General features: G+C 40.9%; 1 protein-coding gene across 4 annotated transcripts in view; it reads right to left on the reverse strand.

Moving 5' to 3' along the window:
• Positions 1-8,893, reverse strand: part of NRIP1 (nuclear receptor interacting protein 1) — a 65,863-nt gene extending 56,970 nt beyond the window's left edge. The window contains exons 1-2 of one of the 4 annotated variants that reach the window (XM_072341032.1): positions 8,764-8,893; positions 2,610-2,694 (exon numbers count right to left, since the gene is read on the reverse strand). The gene's annotated coding sequence lies outside the window, so the exon portion shown is untranslated. The other 3 variants (XM_072341006.1, XM_072341021.1, XM_072341012.1) reach the window with 3 other exon arrangements.
• Between the last annotated feature and the right edge of the window lie 8,911 nt (positions 8,894-17,804).

The following is a 17,804-nucleotide window of genomic DNA, read 5'->3' on the forward strand; positions in this document are numbered from 1 at the left end:
CCCTATCTAGTACGAGTTCAAATATGTTCAACTAAAAAGTTTGCTGTAAAATACAGAATTGCCAAGTTACAGAGAGAACGAAGAACACCTCTGCCTCTCAAGTTACCCGTTCCTTTACCAAATTCACTAGCCTGACAAAATGGAAGCAATGCTTATGTTAATTTCCAAAGGTAAAACATGCCCAAATGCTTCACAGCAAAGGCAGACCCTCTTTCACTTCCATACTCTGCCTTCCCCTGTTTACAGGGGAAAGCAAAACTTTTCTTTGTAACTTCATATCCTCAGGCTTTTTTTTCTTTTAAGACAAGAACACACTATCAGTCAAGATCACACTACACTCATTTGCTGTTCTCTGAAACCTATCATTAAAAATAATGTGTAATTGGTTTACAGCGACCAATTCTTCTTCAATTAAAGGCCGCTTCTGCCAGCTTCCCTACCACTGAGTCACCACCTTGTTCTTCTGACAGCATAATTTCAATTACTCTAGTTCTTAATTCTCATCTGTATCATTTCATGAGTTGCATCTCTTGACCTCTAATGCAAAAATACATTTATAGATCTACATAAACTTAAAATAAGGACATGGTTCATAAATTTTAGCTCAGCACTACAGCTTTTTCTTTTACGTACACTCTGCTTCAGACAATACAACTACCATCCCATCCTGCAACGCTTTCTTCTAAAAAATAATACAGCACCTTTACATTTGCAAAGCAGTACCTTTCTGGAGGAATCCAAGTGACCTACAATTATGACTTTTACAAGAAACACAAGAAGTTATGACTTATGAAATCCAGTTTTAGTAATAAAAACGAATATTCAGTCAAGATAACTACAACCCTCCACGTTAAAGCTGCTTATAATGGCACATAATGCAGAGCTGTGTATCAAGACAGGTATTCCATGAGCAATGTTTATAAACAATAAATGAACCCATGGACACTCCACACCCACTCACTCCCTTCCCCCAAACACACAGCACATACAACAATAACTGTTTCATTATGCTGGTTAGAAATGGAAAAATGAATGCGAACTCTGAAAGGTTACCAGTCATGTGTACAAGGAAACAAATCCTTTCTCAAATCTTTGGCTTAACCACCTTACTGACAAGCTGACACATGAGTATAAAACCCTTACTTAGAGCACACACTTTGGCAACTCTGAATGCAATCAGGTTTAAACACAGGTAAGAATTTGAAATAAAGCTTTCAAGTACTCAGAACTATTTTTGAAGACTTGGAACACTTCAAAAACCTTGTTGACACAAAAGCCACTCTCTAGGAAACTTTAGCAGAGCTGCCTAAGCTATCAACTGCTGACCACAACAACAGTTAAGTCACAAATTGTTATTAATTTTGTTCTAATTCTAAAGCACCTATCTTACTAATTCTCAGATCAGCAAGAAATGCAATTGACTTTCACATGAATGCGATTTCTCAGACAACTGAGAAGCACAGTAACATTGTTAGATTGTTTTGAGGAGTCAAATAGGAAACCTGGGGGGGGGAAGGGATCTTTTTTTTATTTCCCTTTACTTCCAAAACAGTGATTTTTGCAAAAACTCAAAGCTTCCCGGTATAAAATACATTTTCTGAGGATTCTGCTATATTTCACTGTGTTACAGACAGTCAAATTGCAGAACATTGGCCAATTCTACATACAAAAGGAAGTAAAGAAACACATAAATTTATTAAAAGGAAAATACATCCTTCTATCTGCCATCTGTGTAATTACAGTGGATACCCTAGAAATTTTGCAGGCTGGAAATTGATATGACTGCCTCCAGCATTCTAGACCTTCCCTTTCTAATGTTCCCAAAAGTTCCCACTGGAGGCAATGCAAATGAGTCCTAAGAGAGGCCAGACACAAAACAATTGCTTGTCAACCATTACATGCCCAAATTGTATTCTTTATGCTCATCAGCATTCTCAAGTTCTTAGGCATGCTTGTAGGCCCACTGAGGACGGAGGGGCTACTCAAGTGAATAAAATTACTCACAGACCAAAGTGCATGTACATAAGCAATCACTGGACAACACTTGGGGAATTATTCTCCAGTATCAAAGGAAAATAGGATTTAGAAAATAGGAATCAAGGGAGTACATCCAAACAAAATGACAGCAGTGTTAAATGTCTACAAGCCACTGTAACACAATATCTAATAGTTTTACTGTAACAGTCCCTTGCTACAGAAGCTCAGTTTGGATCTGTTTTATTTAGAAAATGAAACATTGTAACACTGTAAGTTTTATCTAATCTTCTCTTTCAGTCTGAGACTAGGTGTAAACCAGGTTCTTCTCTATTCAGCAGCTACCTCCTAAACAAGTAGGCTAAATCTTCAGGACTTACCAGCAAATTCCATATAACAAGTTAAAATGCTACTAAAACTGATTATTTCTCTTTCAATGGCACACATATTTAAAATAAATAAAGAAAGAAAATCTGTTATTAAAACAGAAGGATTAACTTGAAAAATCTACCATCTAGTACTGCAACCCTAGAAGACCCATACAAGGTAGAAAGTTGCATGATAAACTGACAAGAGAAAGAGGAAACTTAAACCAAACAAAGAAAAAAAAATAATAATTGAAGCAAATTATTTACCTTGAAAATGGTCCCATAAGGAAGGCTCTTCCTTCAGGAGTCCAAGGATGCACTAAGTTTCTCCCTCAGCAATTCCATGCTTTATCTGAAAGGAAAAGCAAAAGTTACCTTAGGAAAATCCCACATACCGATTTCTTTTCTTCTAATCTGTACTGGCCTTATTAGTAGTGTAATAGGAAGGTGATGCTTCATTTTAGATATTTCTATCTCAAAAGGAAAACACAGTTCCCAACATCAGCAATCGAAGTCTTCCAGACAGAAGCATTAGCAAATCAAATATAACCTGCCTTCCCTGGACTTGTACCTTCTAGGTAGCTGGAGGTTATTTCTGCAAGAAGCAAGTCTGCTCAGTTTTGATTCAAAAGACACACTTCTGTTTTAATTCACTTCACTCAAAAGAAAAAGCTGCAACATGAATGTCCTTCTTTCTACATAGCAGCAACAACTTCATACTCACACCTGTGCATGTCTCAATCCAACATTTTAAGAATCCTTTAACAGAAGAAGGTGAAAACACAGTACAACAGTGGAATGCAGCCTCCCAAAATTTGTTAGAAAAAACTAAAGCAAGTAAAAATGCATAACTTTCTTTTAACATTTAGGAATGAAATACTACAGAATATTCACCTTCGAACCTGTTAACCACCACAGGTACCACCTTAAATGTTTTTCTCAGTATTTCTCCACTGCCTGTAACTTGTGCTAAAAGATAAAAAACTTATGGGTAGGCCAGGTCATTGCTATTTGTACTACTTAACCTTAAATGAGGCTTGTCACAAGAACAATGCTCACATTAAATTCTCTGTCACCAATTTACCACCCTGCGAAGCATATTCAACAAGCGTAATGAGTCAAATTTCACTATAATCAAATACAAACAAAACAAAAACAGAACTCTTCCCAGTTTCAAGCTTTCTCCTTCGCTCCTTAGGCACAGGGAAGAGCTCTCTTTTCCTCACCATTAGCCTCTGTTCTCACAAAGTCCACAGACAAAAATACACAAAACTTTTAAATGTCAAACTTCTCCAGCATGGAGGACTCCCGCAAGTGGCTACCAGGGCTGTGGGATAGAGAGGGAGATAAGAGTTTCACAAGCAGCTCACAGCACTGCCCTGTTCTACAAAGCCACTTGGGCTAAAGCCAGCTTAGAGACAACATCTAACTGGCCACTGTGATGTGCTACCTGGGAAAAAAGATACAGGTGTTGATAGAAAGGTCATCATCCAAAAAAGAAGACCTATTCAAAGATACCAGGTCAGTGAAAGGTAACAGAAGCATGCTGGGCTACAACCAACGTCAAGATCTAACAAAAGCAGTGGATCCATTACGCTGAAAAGTAAATACCCTGAAATACTACAAACAGAGACTATTTCAGATTCTTTTCCTAAATACATCACAAAATAAGCCAACTTGCACCAGAGCGCAGTAGCAAGCTACAAAATACTGATCAAATTAGGAAAAAAAAAAAAAGTATTAAGCTATCAATGCATTCAAAACAAACAGAAGTATGAGCAGAACTTCCCTAGAGTAGAAAGAAGTAATATATGTATTTTTCCCATATTCTCAAATCCCCTTCAGAAGAATAGGCCACTTCAGTATTTGTTCTATACCACAGATGTAGGGGGGGAAAAATTGCTTTTCGCCACTGACAAGTGGTTTCATGTAAGTACTCTTTTTTTCTAGGAGAAAAATGATTTATACCTAATGAAGAACAAGACAAATAAATAAGTAAATAAATAAATTAGAAACAAAACAGAAACAAGAGCATCACAGTATTGCCATCAAGGTTCAATGTATACACAGAATATCCTTTAGGACAGCATTAAGCAATCTTTTTGTACTGTTCCACCTTACTACAAAGTTGGTAAGTGTTCAGAGAAAAAAAAAAAAAGCAAAAGAATTTGTTATTTCTGGGGGAAAATGTCATTCCTTCAATGACATTTGAGAAACGCTTTGCTAGAATATCATTCCCAAAAATTTAACTATTGGATGACTTGGACTGCATACTTTATAATAGGGCATAGAGTAACAACCAAGAACACCGTAAGTTGTGGAAAGTGTGATATGCAATTACATTAATAATCAGTACAGGACAACCACCTGGGATAGGCCCAAAGGACAGAAATACTGTTTTCCTGCATTGTTACATACTTCTTGTGCCACACAAGACAGAAATTCATTAAATGTTCTTCTGGGGCCAATTATATATTCTCTTCTTTGTTTCTGAACAACAGGTGCAGTCAAGGCTCAAATACATTTCACGTCTAGCATCTATTTGATCTACTGTGTTACCTTCTCACGAACAGAAAGAACATGCCATCCAAAGTACTCTCTCAACACTGGTTTTCTGCATGGTATACTCAACCTCTTACCAAACCATAACTAACAGATAATATGTTACTTTTAATGTGATTTTGCCCATAAGCTAGGTTGTTCTCTACTAAAGACAATGATATTTAGAAATGAACTGTGTGAAAACAGAACTCCTCTCCAGGCAGGTAAGTAAGGAGTAGTGAGTTCCAGTAACAATTTCAGTACAAGAGCACATCAGGAGAGAATCTGACTCAAAATAAGATGGCTAACAACTGCTGCTTCCCATTCCATGTGCAGATATGCAGGAGACTCAGCTCCCATTTGCTTTTAACCATCAAGTCAAGGGACCTGCAACAGATAGCCAAACAAATTATAAAAATTAAGTCTTCCAAATGGTATATAGGTCTAGTCACATTCCTAAGTGTATTTGAAACAAACAATCCAGAAACACTGAAATGTACGCATATATCTCTAGCAAAAAAGAAATCTTCCAATTTCCCTTCAGGCATATCATCCCGCTAAAGAACTCAAGAAAGTTTGTGTGATCACAGATGTCCACTTAAAACACTGCTCACCATCATCAGCACATCATTTTCTAATCTAACTATTAAAGCCCTAACGCCATAATGCCCAAAAGACGCATCACACTTAAAATACTTCCCTCACACGTGCTGTGGGCAAACCAACATAGGTGGTTAGTGCTCTTATCAGCTGGCCTGTTAGCAGGATGAGAGCAAACCACAAATGCTATTAACATTACCCTTTTATCTCTGGTTTAAGATGGTTCAGAAAGATTGACAAGTTTATTTATTTATTTTTTTAAATCCATTTCTGCATATTCTCCTGCAAATTTCCCTCCTGTTTAGACTTCATTCCCTACCTACATTATCTTTCTTTCCACTTGCCTGTCATTAAACCCCTGCTGAGCAGTAATGATCTATACTTCAAAATTCACACTTCTCTTCCCCAAGGAGTATTTATCCTGTTTTTACATCCATACGATATTTATCCCACCTATCACCTGTAACCTGGTCAAGCACTCAGCCTGTCACCAAGTGGCTGGGAAGAGTCCCTCAGGTCCCCATGTGTGGCCAACTGGCCACCACTCCCATGTGTCCAAACCCTGCTCTGAGGGTTGGGGTTCCCACACTCAGTGTTCTCCTCAGTAACTCTCTGCATTCCTTATATGTTCACATCCAGAAATGAAAGCACAGACCAATTGATTCTAAGGTTCAGGCCAGTCCGTAAGAGCTATTCTAAAATTAACGAGACATTACAGTCTTAGAGCCCTCTCCATGATAGCCCTGCAATGAGGTGTGGAGCACAAGGGTTGAGTAAGACAGCTGACTGCGGGAAATGCAACTCCCCAGCTTTGCCCTGGGCAAGTTTATACATGTGCTCCACACAATGCAAGGCATAGTTTATCTTTTAGTGTGTCCTGCACTGTCACCAGTAAAATTAACAGTGCTCTCCTGGCTAACAATAATACAGCTGGCACTGCAGAAACCTTTTGCCAATGTTCAAATACAGGGAAAAAGAAAAAGGAGGGGAAAAAAAAACAAGCTATAAGCTTTAACACAAGCAAACAAGCTTTTATCAATGACTTAAAAAACAATCCAACGTTAAGTAACAGCTACAAGCAAATACCTACCAGTAGGCTAACCCACATCTGAGCTCCACAACCTTTAGTGAATTAGTCTTAAAAAATATAAAGTCTTCAATGTCTTTCATGTTACAGAACTCATCCTACGCACAGCAGACTATCGACCATCAAAGGTGATATCACCAACGCTTATCAGTCACCTGTTTACAATTAAAAAACATCAGTTCACTTTCAACTCTTTATCAACGTATTTTCTATGACTATAATAAACATTGGTTATTTCTGCTCTCCAGCTGTGTTTAGCATACCTGTGGCTTTAGAAGCAGAAACGTGGAGCAAATAGGAAGGCATGTCTCATTTGATTTTTTTTTTTATCCCATAACCACTTGGAAGGGGGAAGGAGGGGACACACACTTAAGTTATTTAAGTAAATAATAATAATGCAGCACAGTTTGGCATTTGACAGCTCCTTTACTCCGTGCACGCACATGGTAAACAAAAAAGCCACCGCCAGGATCTCCCTGGTTAGATAGCTCAGAGCTTCAGGGCAGTCCAACAGGAGGTCAGCTTCCAGCCCTGCCTAAAACACGCAGCTAAGGCTAACAAGTACCTACTTGTTACTTCTTCCTTCCTGCTGACAAAAACATACACCCATTTATCTACAGATTTAAAGCACACACACAAAAAAGCCCCCGCTGCCTTATTCTGGAGGCTATCTCAGGCCATACAAGTGCTGATAACGCAACAGGGCAGACCTCCTCAGCCACAAGCTCGGGAAGACAGCTGTCCCAACAGCACGAGCCAGAGACCTGCTCGAACGCAGCTCTGACTGAGAACTCCTGCTCTCCGAGAAGCCTGCTCCTGCTACCCGCGGAGCAGCAATTACTCAGATGCCATCGGATCAGCTCTAAGCCACAAGCGCTCCTAGCCGGGTAAGCCCGTATCACAGGGCCTCTGGCAGCGTTCCTCAGGTCGGTGTGGGTCTGCTGCTCCCCTCGGAACGCCTCAGCTCTCCAAGGAGCCTCCCTGCGTCTCGCAGACCACATCTGCCCTCTCCGTTAAACCGAGCGGTACAGCACCTCTGAACACGCACCGTGCCATGACTCAGTTAAATTCCGCTCAGCGGCAGCGAGCACCCAGCGCTGCGCCCAGCTCCCTCCGAAGGAAACCCAGGGCAGCCCAGCTCCTGGATTGCAGACAGATGAGGCAGAAGAGAACAACTTCCACGTCACCTTCTCCAACATCACCGCACCGCCAAAGACGGGAATCGCGCTGCTTTATTATTATTATTATTTTCCCTTCCAACATCTTCAACACGTGTCAAGCATTTTAGCTTAACTCTTCTTAAATTGAGAGCCTATAATAAACAGACATGCGGCACAGACACAAGGCTGTGTGCACTGAGGAAGCTTTCTCATATTCCGTCCACGCTCCGACACCACGTTTCCCTAGCTTTCGCTCCGTTCCAAGTTAATTACCCGCTGACACTTACACAGAGCAGTCTCCAACAGCGCGTTCCGCAGGGAGAAATCACCTTTAAAGGGCTTCGGGGACAACAACGCACGCCCGCACGGTAACCTTTGGTCTGGAAAGGGGAACGGCGACGTCCCCGCGGGGCCGCGAGAGCGCCGGCGCTGAGCACGCAGCCCCGGGGCGGCGGGCAGGGAGCTGCGCGCCCGCAGGTGGAGGTGGAGCGCGCAGCGGCCGTACCGGGGCAGCGGGGGCAGCGCGGCCTCACCACGGTGCCGGGAGGCGGCGGCCATCGGGCGGCCGGGCAGCGAGGCCGCGTCCCGGCGCTGCCCCGGGCGGCGCCTCCCGACCCCGCGGGCGCTGCGCAGCCAGCCGCGACTCCCGAAATAATCCACGCCGAGGGGAGAAGGAGCGGAGAGCGGCGCTGCGGCCGGCCCCGCGCTAAACGCCGCTAACTTTTCCGCCCCTCCGGCTCGCCGAGCCCCGCGGCCGGGTAACTTCCAGCCCGCCCCACCGGAAGCGCTCCCCGCCGCGACCACCCCGCGCCCGGCTCACCCCGGCATTGTTCCCCGCCGCCGCCCGGCAGCGCAGCGCCGCGCCGCCCCGCGCGGCCCGTCCCCGCCCGCCGCGCTCACCCGCCGGCCTCGCCTCACCGCGGCGAGCGGGGCTCCGGCAGCGCGGAGTGCGGCGGCTCCGAGCTCGGAGCCCCCCCGTCCCCGACTAGAAGACGCACCGAGCCTCCCCGCGCCCTCTCCCCGCAACACGTACACAGCGAGCCGAGCTCTGCGCCGCTCCCCTCCGCGATTCGGGGCTCTGCTGCAATGCCTGTGAGGCTGACTTTCAAAGCCTAACCCGCAGCCGCGATCCTCCCCGCCTTCCACCTCGCCCGGCGCGGCGCAGCCCGGCCCCTCCTCCTCCCTCCTCCCCCTTCGCCATTCATCTCCTCCGCCAAGTTCCTTAACCCTTCTCGCTCCCGGACGCTGGGGCGGGCAGGTGGCCGTCAGCCGCCCTCCCGCTGCGGGGCAGCTCGCGAAGCCCCGGGAGCGAACTCACCGCAGGACCTATATTTAATAAAAACAGCTTCGAAATAACAGCTTTTTTTTCTTTCTCTTCCCCCCCCCCCCGCTCATTAAGCGTGGGGAGGTTTCCTGTGGTTACCGCTTTAGAGCTTCTGTTTCAGACCTTCTAATGAAAAACTTTTTTTCCTCTCCTGCCCCCGGCCCCGCTGACCCCCGGCTTGGCCCTCGCAGCTCCAAGCGCGCACCTCAGTCCACGGCCTGCACTTCTCTGCTGCCAGGGGCTTCAGGCAGATGGAAGCAGCCTCTCCTCTGTTGCCAGGTGTTGAGAATGAGGGGTGCGGCAGCCTGTGAAAACATGGAGGTGACCCACGCCCCAGTAAGCGACGGGAGAACAACATGGGACAGGGCCTCCAAAGAGAGACAGTCCTCCATCTTGGCTCGGGGCATCCACGCAGGACTGAAGGCAACCTGTGCTATGAGAAAGTGCCTTATGAGTCTGTTAGTGGTCAAGGTTTTCTGTAGACTCCTTTCCCATCAAAGAAGAGTCGAAGAGTCAGTAGATACACACCAGACTGTCTGCTTAGGAAAACTACAGAAAGTGCGTGACCTCAGCCACATCATCCATGGACAGAGCAGAGCCTGTGTTTAAAGAGAGCCGTGACGCTGTGTAAAGCATTTCTCAAACAGTGTGCAGAACACTTCGTGACACTTCTCCTAGAAGTTAAGGATCGCAAGAAGGAGAAACATTTGTTTACAAATCAGTTCTACGCTGCGCGATGATATCTGTACTAACGTATGCCAATATTTTGGTTCTGAAACTCATGTATAATAAGTGGCGTACCCAAGCATGGTTTAGTAGCAGGCTGATATCACAAAAGAATGTATGAGTTTCTGCTTAAGGAAAGCAAACGGGAGTCCTGTTTGTGAAAAGCCAAATGCTTGAGCTCACAGATACCGTGGCTGAAGTGCATGTAGGAATGTGGAGAAAACCCCCTTTCCTTTGGAATGCACGGATTGTGTATGCGCTTACAGCAGAGCTAGTAATGTATTACTTGACCTATTTTTTTAAGCCAATGAAAGATTTAGGTTAACTTCATCATCATGTGTTTTTAACCACTTTTTTTTTTCTTTTTTTTTCAGAAAAGCAGCAGCGTTTGCTAAAGCTACTGTGTGTCACATTTAATACACAACGGCCTCTTTTTCTCTGGGAGAATGTCTCACCATATCACCCGACCATGCTGCCAGTAAAACAACTAGTTCTGCTGTTCCTTTCCACGGGAGCCTCATTAAGAAATTCTGTTTGTAAAGAAATGATCTTTCATTTTTTATTCCTCTAAAAATCTTTATCTCAAAAAATGTTTCACTGTTAAGCGGCTGAATTATCTTGGGGAAAGGAAATTTTCTCATTACTGCAGCAATTTAGCTGCTGTTTCAATCAAGAATGTCTGTAGTAGAGACCTCTTTCATTCTTAACCTTAGGGAACGTTGCACAGACGAGAGACCTACAAAAGGAAGCATCTTGAACAAGCAACAGAAAAAAATGTCCATGTGAAATATTGAAGATACTTTTGAGTAGATGAAATAAAGGTAGCTGAGGAATTAAGTTTCTATACATTTCAATGAACCGTGGTTGTATTAAACATTGTAACGCATGAATTTAGCAGGTTACCACCAACAGTTAATATTCCTGTCGCACTCAGTTGTGCCCCTTGCTCTTATTTACCTGACTTATAAGGATTCAAACGGGTTAGGAAATAAATACTCTGTACAAGAAAAGGCAATACGGCCGCATGCAGTGGAATCAGTCTCTCAGAGCTTTGAAAGTACCATTGTGTTTGTGTTGGTTCTGCCTGTGCAGTCTTCTACCAAACTTAAGCACCCGCTCACTCTCCAAGCATCAAAGATGTGCATCTACTGATGCATCTGCCTACCTACTAGCTGGGGCGGGGCCAAAAACTTGACTCTGTTAGAGACATCAGAAAAAGGATCATTATCTTTGAGTGGAATTCTGTGCTAGAAGGTTCTCTGTAAACAGAAGGGCAGTTATGACAGGAGAACACATACTGCTTTTGGATCGGCGTTGGAAGAAATACATATTCCATTAGAACTCATTTCCCAAAATTGCGAGCAGTTTCTGTAGAGCTCTTACCACCCTTTGTGAAGCATAAATTCGCATTTGGTAATATCAGCGGACTGCTTACATATATAAATGTCTACAATCATGCACACATACAAATGTGTTCACTCTTTCCGATTGCTAACTGGACATCTCAAGACTGAAATGCATGTTTCTGATCTCTGAGTTCTATCAAAACCAAAGCGAATTGTAGCTATTGCACTTGTGCAGTACCAAAAATAATCCACGTGACTGTCAAATAAATAGTTGATTACCCCCAACTTTTTATTCTATCGCTTTGACGGTTACAACAGTGCATTTAAAATGCTGAGCAAAGCTACAGTTCCAGTAATGAAGCTTTGTTTTGATAAAATAAAGCACGTAGGTCCGTGCCATGCAGCAACAAGAAACATGTTATTTGCAAAAAGAAAAATGAAAACGCCACTACATGATTCCCAAACATTTTTATGGTAATGCTAACCTATTTTTAAATTACAGAAAGTGCTTTGAAGAGCTTGGGTGAGCTACCGGTGTTCTTGTTTTGATTTTCCTTTTCTCAGCCTCTCAAAGAACTAACAGCTCTGAAAGTACCTTTTTCAATCAAAATAATTAAAGCCTTGCTTTATGGCATCCAATCACGATATGAAAGGCTTGGGACACGGTTGGAAAGCTAGCTAGCTTTACAGAAATTCATTTACAGACCAAGTCTTACTCTGAAATAGTTCGTCAGCCTTACACAGACAATAATGAGATTCCATCCTTGACTCAGCCTAATTCAATTCATGTAGTATGTCAGATTACCCACGGACCCAGAAGGTCCCTTCACAGAGGATTAAATCACCTAATATTCCAGAGCTTGCATAGGCACACAAAATAAAAGAATGGCTATGATTCTTATTTATTCAGTAATTGAACTCAAAGGAGGTTTCCCTAATTAAATAGCAATTGTAACTTCCTCCTCTGTGTGAATAGCGTTCATACATAAATGAGAAGTGGGAAAGTGGAAAAAGTCTCCCTTTTTTCTGTGGTACTGTCTAGGACAAACTGAAATCAACTGGAACACTGCTGTTGTTATCTGAGGAAAACCTGCGATACAGTGATGATTTCTGTGGGGTGTACCATAGGGTGTGCCTCGTTTTGTTTATAGCATCCACAAGTCTGCAATCACTGGGGGTCGAGCTGGGAAAAGTAATGTACTCTTCACATAAATCAAAAGTACGTACCACAAAACAATACTTTATCTATCCACATTTAACACGACAAAGATATTAGTATGCTTACGTACATTTATTTAATTTCCTACCGGAGTTGTTTTCTGTTTCTGTTTTTTTTTGTTTTTGTTTTTGTTTTACATCACAGAGTTTAGTCATATGTTTACAAGCATTTCAAAGCAGACCATTTGACTTAGTTATTCTTAGCATCTCAAGTTCTTTTTTTCCTGCACTTATTAAAAGTAGACTTCAGATTGTGGCCATTTGATCTAAGAGTAATAAGCAAGGGACCAGATGCTAGAGTCTTTTCAATTACCAAAACGTTTAAGGACAGCTGTACCATATAAGCTCTCATTGCGGAATCATATGCTTGCAGCATCTGGTAAGTTTCGGCCATGCCTCTAGTGTCTTGTATCTGTTTGGAGGCATGAACTAGGGCTAGGCTTACTTCCCCATATGCATTTCTGGTGCGTGTGTGCATTTTGGGGCCATAAACAGGAACTAACACTTTGGGTCTGATATTTTCTGACAGGAAACAAACACTGCTTTCAGCCTCTGTAACACCTTTCCTGGAAGTGTCAAAGTGGTATATACTAAGTTGATATGACTGCCATACACCGATTGTTCATATTTTACCAGACCTAAAGGCATGTGCTTTTACCCAGAAGAACACATCCTGTACTTGTGAATTTTCTGCAATTTCATCCCACACGCACAATGAAAACTGCACTTTTGAGAATGCTACTCTGATGAGTCAGTGTCGTTACTAATAGTGTGAAGGTATGTCCTGAGAACAAGTAGCTTCCAGTTACCGCTTCCAAGATGACACCAGGAAGTACCGGGAAAGCAGATCTAAGAGCCAGTGTGAAAATACTGTTACTACTTGTGGGTCATTGACATTGCACGGGTAATATTTGAGAAGAAAATGCTTGTAGCTGGAACCACTCTAAGCGTGTTTATTCCTTTCAGAGTGTATATTTTCCTGCTTTTCTCTCTTTTCTTTGACCAAGATGTTCCTAATGTCAACAAGAACAAATTGAATAAGAACTTTAGGATCTCGCCCTCTTTTAAACTCAGTGTTTAGAAGCTACTGTCAGTACAGCGTTGTTTCACAGCACCATTTTTCTGGCCAGCTATCATAAAATCTGGATAACCCTTTGCTGCAGTTCTCATGATGACACAAGCCATGTTGTTGAAACAATATGTTCTAAGATAAAACTAAGAGTACATGCAAACTATACACTTGGAGAACTGGCAGTCAGCACCACACTGATACTGCAAGGGAATAACATTCTACAAGTGACCATTAGGAAGCAGCAAAAAAGGAGAAGTTAAAGTGGCTTGTGTTTGCCCTTAATGGTAACACAGGTACTGAGCAATTTTATTTATTTATTTATTTATTACAACAGATTAAGATTTTAATTGCACTTTGCAATTCTAATTTTCTTTGATATATGTGATCTTATGTGCTCTGACTCAAGTAGAACTGAGTCAGTAAACTTAACTGTGTTTCTTGAGTTTTTATATCAAATATACTCACTCGCTCATATACTAGCTTAGGAACAAGAGGACCTTTAATGAAAACACAACAGTATAGACTAGAATTTGTTTTAATAAACTGAAGCTGTGGTTTGACCTAACCACTAACTTGGAACACATGCTTAAGCAAATAAATCAAAGTTTTCACTTCTGTTTCTTTTTCTCTATTTATAAGAAAAACAAGATATAATTCATTTTATTTAACAAGAAAATCCAGATTTATTTTATCTGATTTTGGTTACGACAGAGAAGATACTTTCCCTCTGTTCTAATGGTTAGGTAACTGCTTTCATTTTACTTTGTAGACAAGGGAAAGACAGGTGGGGTACAGCAGCCTGAGCTCAGGCACTCAGCACCATCTTGCACACCTTAGAATCTTTAAGGTTGGAGAAGATCACCCAGTCCAACTGTCAACCCAAAACCATCATGCCCTCTAAACCATGTCACTCAGTGTTACATCTACATGCTTCTTGAACACTTCCAGGGACAGTGATGCCACCACCTCCCTGGGCAGCCTGTTCCAGTGCCTCACCAATCAGGGAAGAAATTTTTCCTAACATCCAACCTGAACCTGCACTAGAGCAACTTAAAGCCATTACCTCTCTCAACCTATCAGTGTTATCTGGGAGAAGAAGCTGACCCCCACCATTCTACAACCTCCTTTCAGGTAGTTTTAGAGAGCTGCCTCTGCAGTTGTGCCTGCCTCGCCCAGCTGACCACCCTGTATGGATGTGGTGGACATTTCTGAAATGGCACATGGGATGTTGCTTCAGACTGTTCAATCACATACTTCTTACTTTAGAATGAATTAAAAGAATGAAACTTTTGCTGATGAAACAGTACACCGGCAGAACTCTAAATGCCAAAGTACTACCATATATTTTTCTGTAGAGCTTTTTCTGTTCTAAGTTGCTGGTTATTTTTATTTACTTATTTATTTTAAATCTGAGAGTTGGAGGGGTAAACGAAGGAAGGATTACTGGAACCCAAGTGTACAGAAGGCCTTTATCATACACTTATTTTATAATGAAATGAAATTTTCAAAAAAAAAAAAACAAAAAACAAAAAGACCTTTACTTAACGCTTTTCAGAAATGCACAAAAATATGATGGTAAGAGAAAAGATGTGAACAACTACCCGACATTTTCTCACATCGCTCCTAAAAGCCTTCAGAAAAGTAATGATTAAGACTCTAGGATTCTGAAAAAAATAAAATAGTTTCTGTAATTCGGAATTAGGTACCTAAAAGGTAACTCTAAAATATTGTCCTAATTCTAAGGATTAAAGTGTGTAAAGAAAATTGCCTCACAGCTACCTAATATCACAGATTTAGCGATAATTGATTACTGGTTCTTTTTATCTGCCAGTGCCTAATGGGAAAATCCATTAAACTGTGTATCCAGAAACTTAACAAATTCCATTCACTGGGCCATATAAGCACAAGTAAGTTTCTCACTTTTATTTATTATGTGAAATTAGTTTATCAAATTACAGCACTGCTTTCATAGCTGATCAAATTTTGCAGTGTTTTATTTACATACAAATATGAAGGTTTCACTAAGAGACATTAGTTTCACTAGATGTTAGATACACAAATCCAGTTTTGATGCTGCTGATCATCTTACTAATATTTCACATGTGATGTAAAGCTAGCAGAGGGATAGGGGTGATTCAGCTCACTGTAAACCAAATAGCACTAGAGATGTGAGAAATTTCTTTTCCTACTTTCCTATGTATTTTAAATATTTGGCTTCTTAAGATTACTCTTGCTTTGATAATGAAGGGGTAAAATCACAGGATACTTCTGTATATAAATAGCAGGTAGCATATGTGAATAATTCTGCTTTTGAAGTGATTGCACCTTTGTTGCAGTACAATGACCAAAACAACTTTTTAAATGTAAAATGTTAAATGGAGATAATTATATTTTGTGAAAAATTTGTGTCGTTTCATGTGTATTTGGACTGGGAAGCAACACTTGTAGTCCTTTGGTATTATTGTAATTATAATCCACTGTACAGTTTGTGTAAGAAGACTTAATTCTGTTCTTGATTCAGTGCTTCAAAGAGCAGGAACATGGAAGCTCATATTACAGAGGAAAGAGGAATCTGTGCTCCTAAGAATTCCTGCTCCTTCCTTCCAGCCCAGCCTGCTAGATATATCTCTGAAGAAACAAGTGATCAAGCAGCAAGAAGAATACATATTTCAAGTGTTTTCAAGTTGATTTGTGTCTCGTCTGATGCTGTGCCTCATTTTTCTTATTATTTTTGTATAAGCAGAATACTTTCATCTCATACAAAACACAAGTAGATTAATGTTTTTGCGGGAAATGCTATTTAAAATTACTCCCCTCACTAAAATATTTTCTCTGTCAGTGACACCTAAACTCTCAATCCACCATTCTTCAGCACTATTGCTTATTTTCCTAGTAGAAGACTGAATATATGGATGACGCCCTATAGGCACCACAAAAAATATGTTGTATTCTTTATCTCTAGTACCTTTTAAATGTTTTACTGGTCAGCAGTATCATCTACCTAGCAGAAATGAAGAAGAATGTTAGTTCAAAAGTGTATTCAGAAGAAAAGAAGGGTATGTGTGTGGATTGCCTAGGGCAGATTTCAGCTCTTGAAAACACAAATGCTTCACAATTATTTAACAACTACTTAACAGTTAAATTTGCTAGGTTGATATAGGATAAATTAATTAAATCCATAGACATTTCTTCAGCTCTCCAAAGTCATTTTGTGTTCCAGCTCTTTGTAATATGCTGCTCATGCTATCTGACTGCTCATACGGATGCTTTAAGAAAGCTAATAAATTATTTTAGTAAGTGATGCAAAAAAATAAGGTGAATTCTTAGTGCTTTTTTGCTTGTTCTGACACAAATACTTCATATGATTTCCAGAGTTATTCCTTCGATTGTAAATGGAATTTATTTGTTTGTTTTATACTGAAGAAAGGAAAATCCAGAAAAAAAAATAATAATACTATGAAATAACCCTTAATAGTCCCTACAGAAAGTCTCTTTCCCTGTGGCGGAGACTACCATGATTCCAGTCATATCCAGGACTTGGATTTATGAGTAAAATGCAGTGTAAATAATGAAAAGAAAACATGCAATTGTTTTCCACAACTCTCCAGATTTTTCCTAGATCCCACCTTCACATGAATAAAAAAATTCTCATTATTTTTAAGTTAAATTGAAGGGTAAGTTTCGCCTGGTCTGTATCACGAACAAAAGGAGGTCATTCAACCTTTGTTTTTATTGTACAGCTACTCTGTTAAAGGTTGTGTTGAAAGATTCCCTTTGTTCTTTCCTCTGTCTTTCTACTGTAAGTTGAAATACCAGTGAACGTGTTCATTAACATTTTCCAGTTCTGCTAGGATGCTGCCAGTAAAAAAATCTGTAAACCAGAAATTAAAAAAGAACCTATGGAATGTTTTCCCAAATTAAAAAAAATAATAATAATCAATTTTGCAGTATGTTTCACACAATTACTGCAGTCTACTTTGTTGCTATCTCTTCAGAGGTTAAGTGACACACATTTGTTTACCATAGTGTAGAAAGAGTTATGTCCACGCACAACACAAAACATAAAGATCTTCAATGAATTACTGTCTCATTTCACATCACCATAACAGAGCATCACCAGCACAAGTAAAAGATTTGTCATTGGCTTCAGTGAGTACAGAATAAAATTCTTTATTTTCTGTATTTAAAATTTTCAGCAACACAGCAATGAGACGTAACCTTCTCCTAAAGACAGGTTCTCATTCTACAGCTATTCTCATTTTGCTAGATCTTAATGTTCTTCTTGAATGCCTGAGGGACTTTATCTTCCTTTTTGGCACAGTTCTAAATTGGCTTAAATCATATTTATCCAACAGTTACCTGCATTATATTTTCAAGGGTAATTTGTG

Source organism: Excalfactoria chinensis, chromosome 1 (genome assembly GCF_039878825.1).
Source record: "Excalfactoria chinensis isolate bCotChi1 chromosome 1, bCotChi1.hap2, whole genome shotgun sequence".
Lineage (NCBI taxonomy): Eukaryota > Metazoa > Chordata > Aves > Galliformes > Phasianidae > Excalfactoria > Excalfactoria chinensis.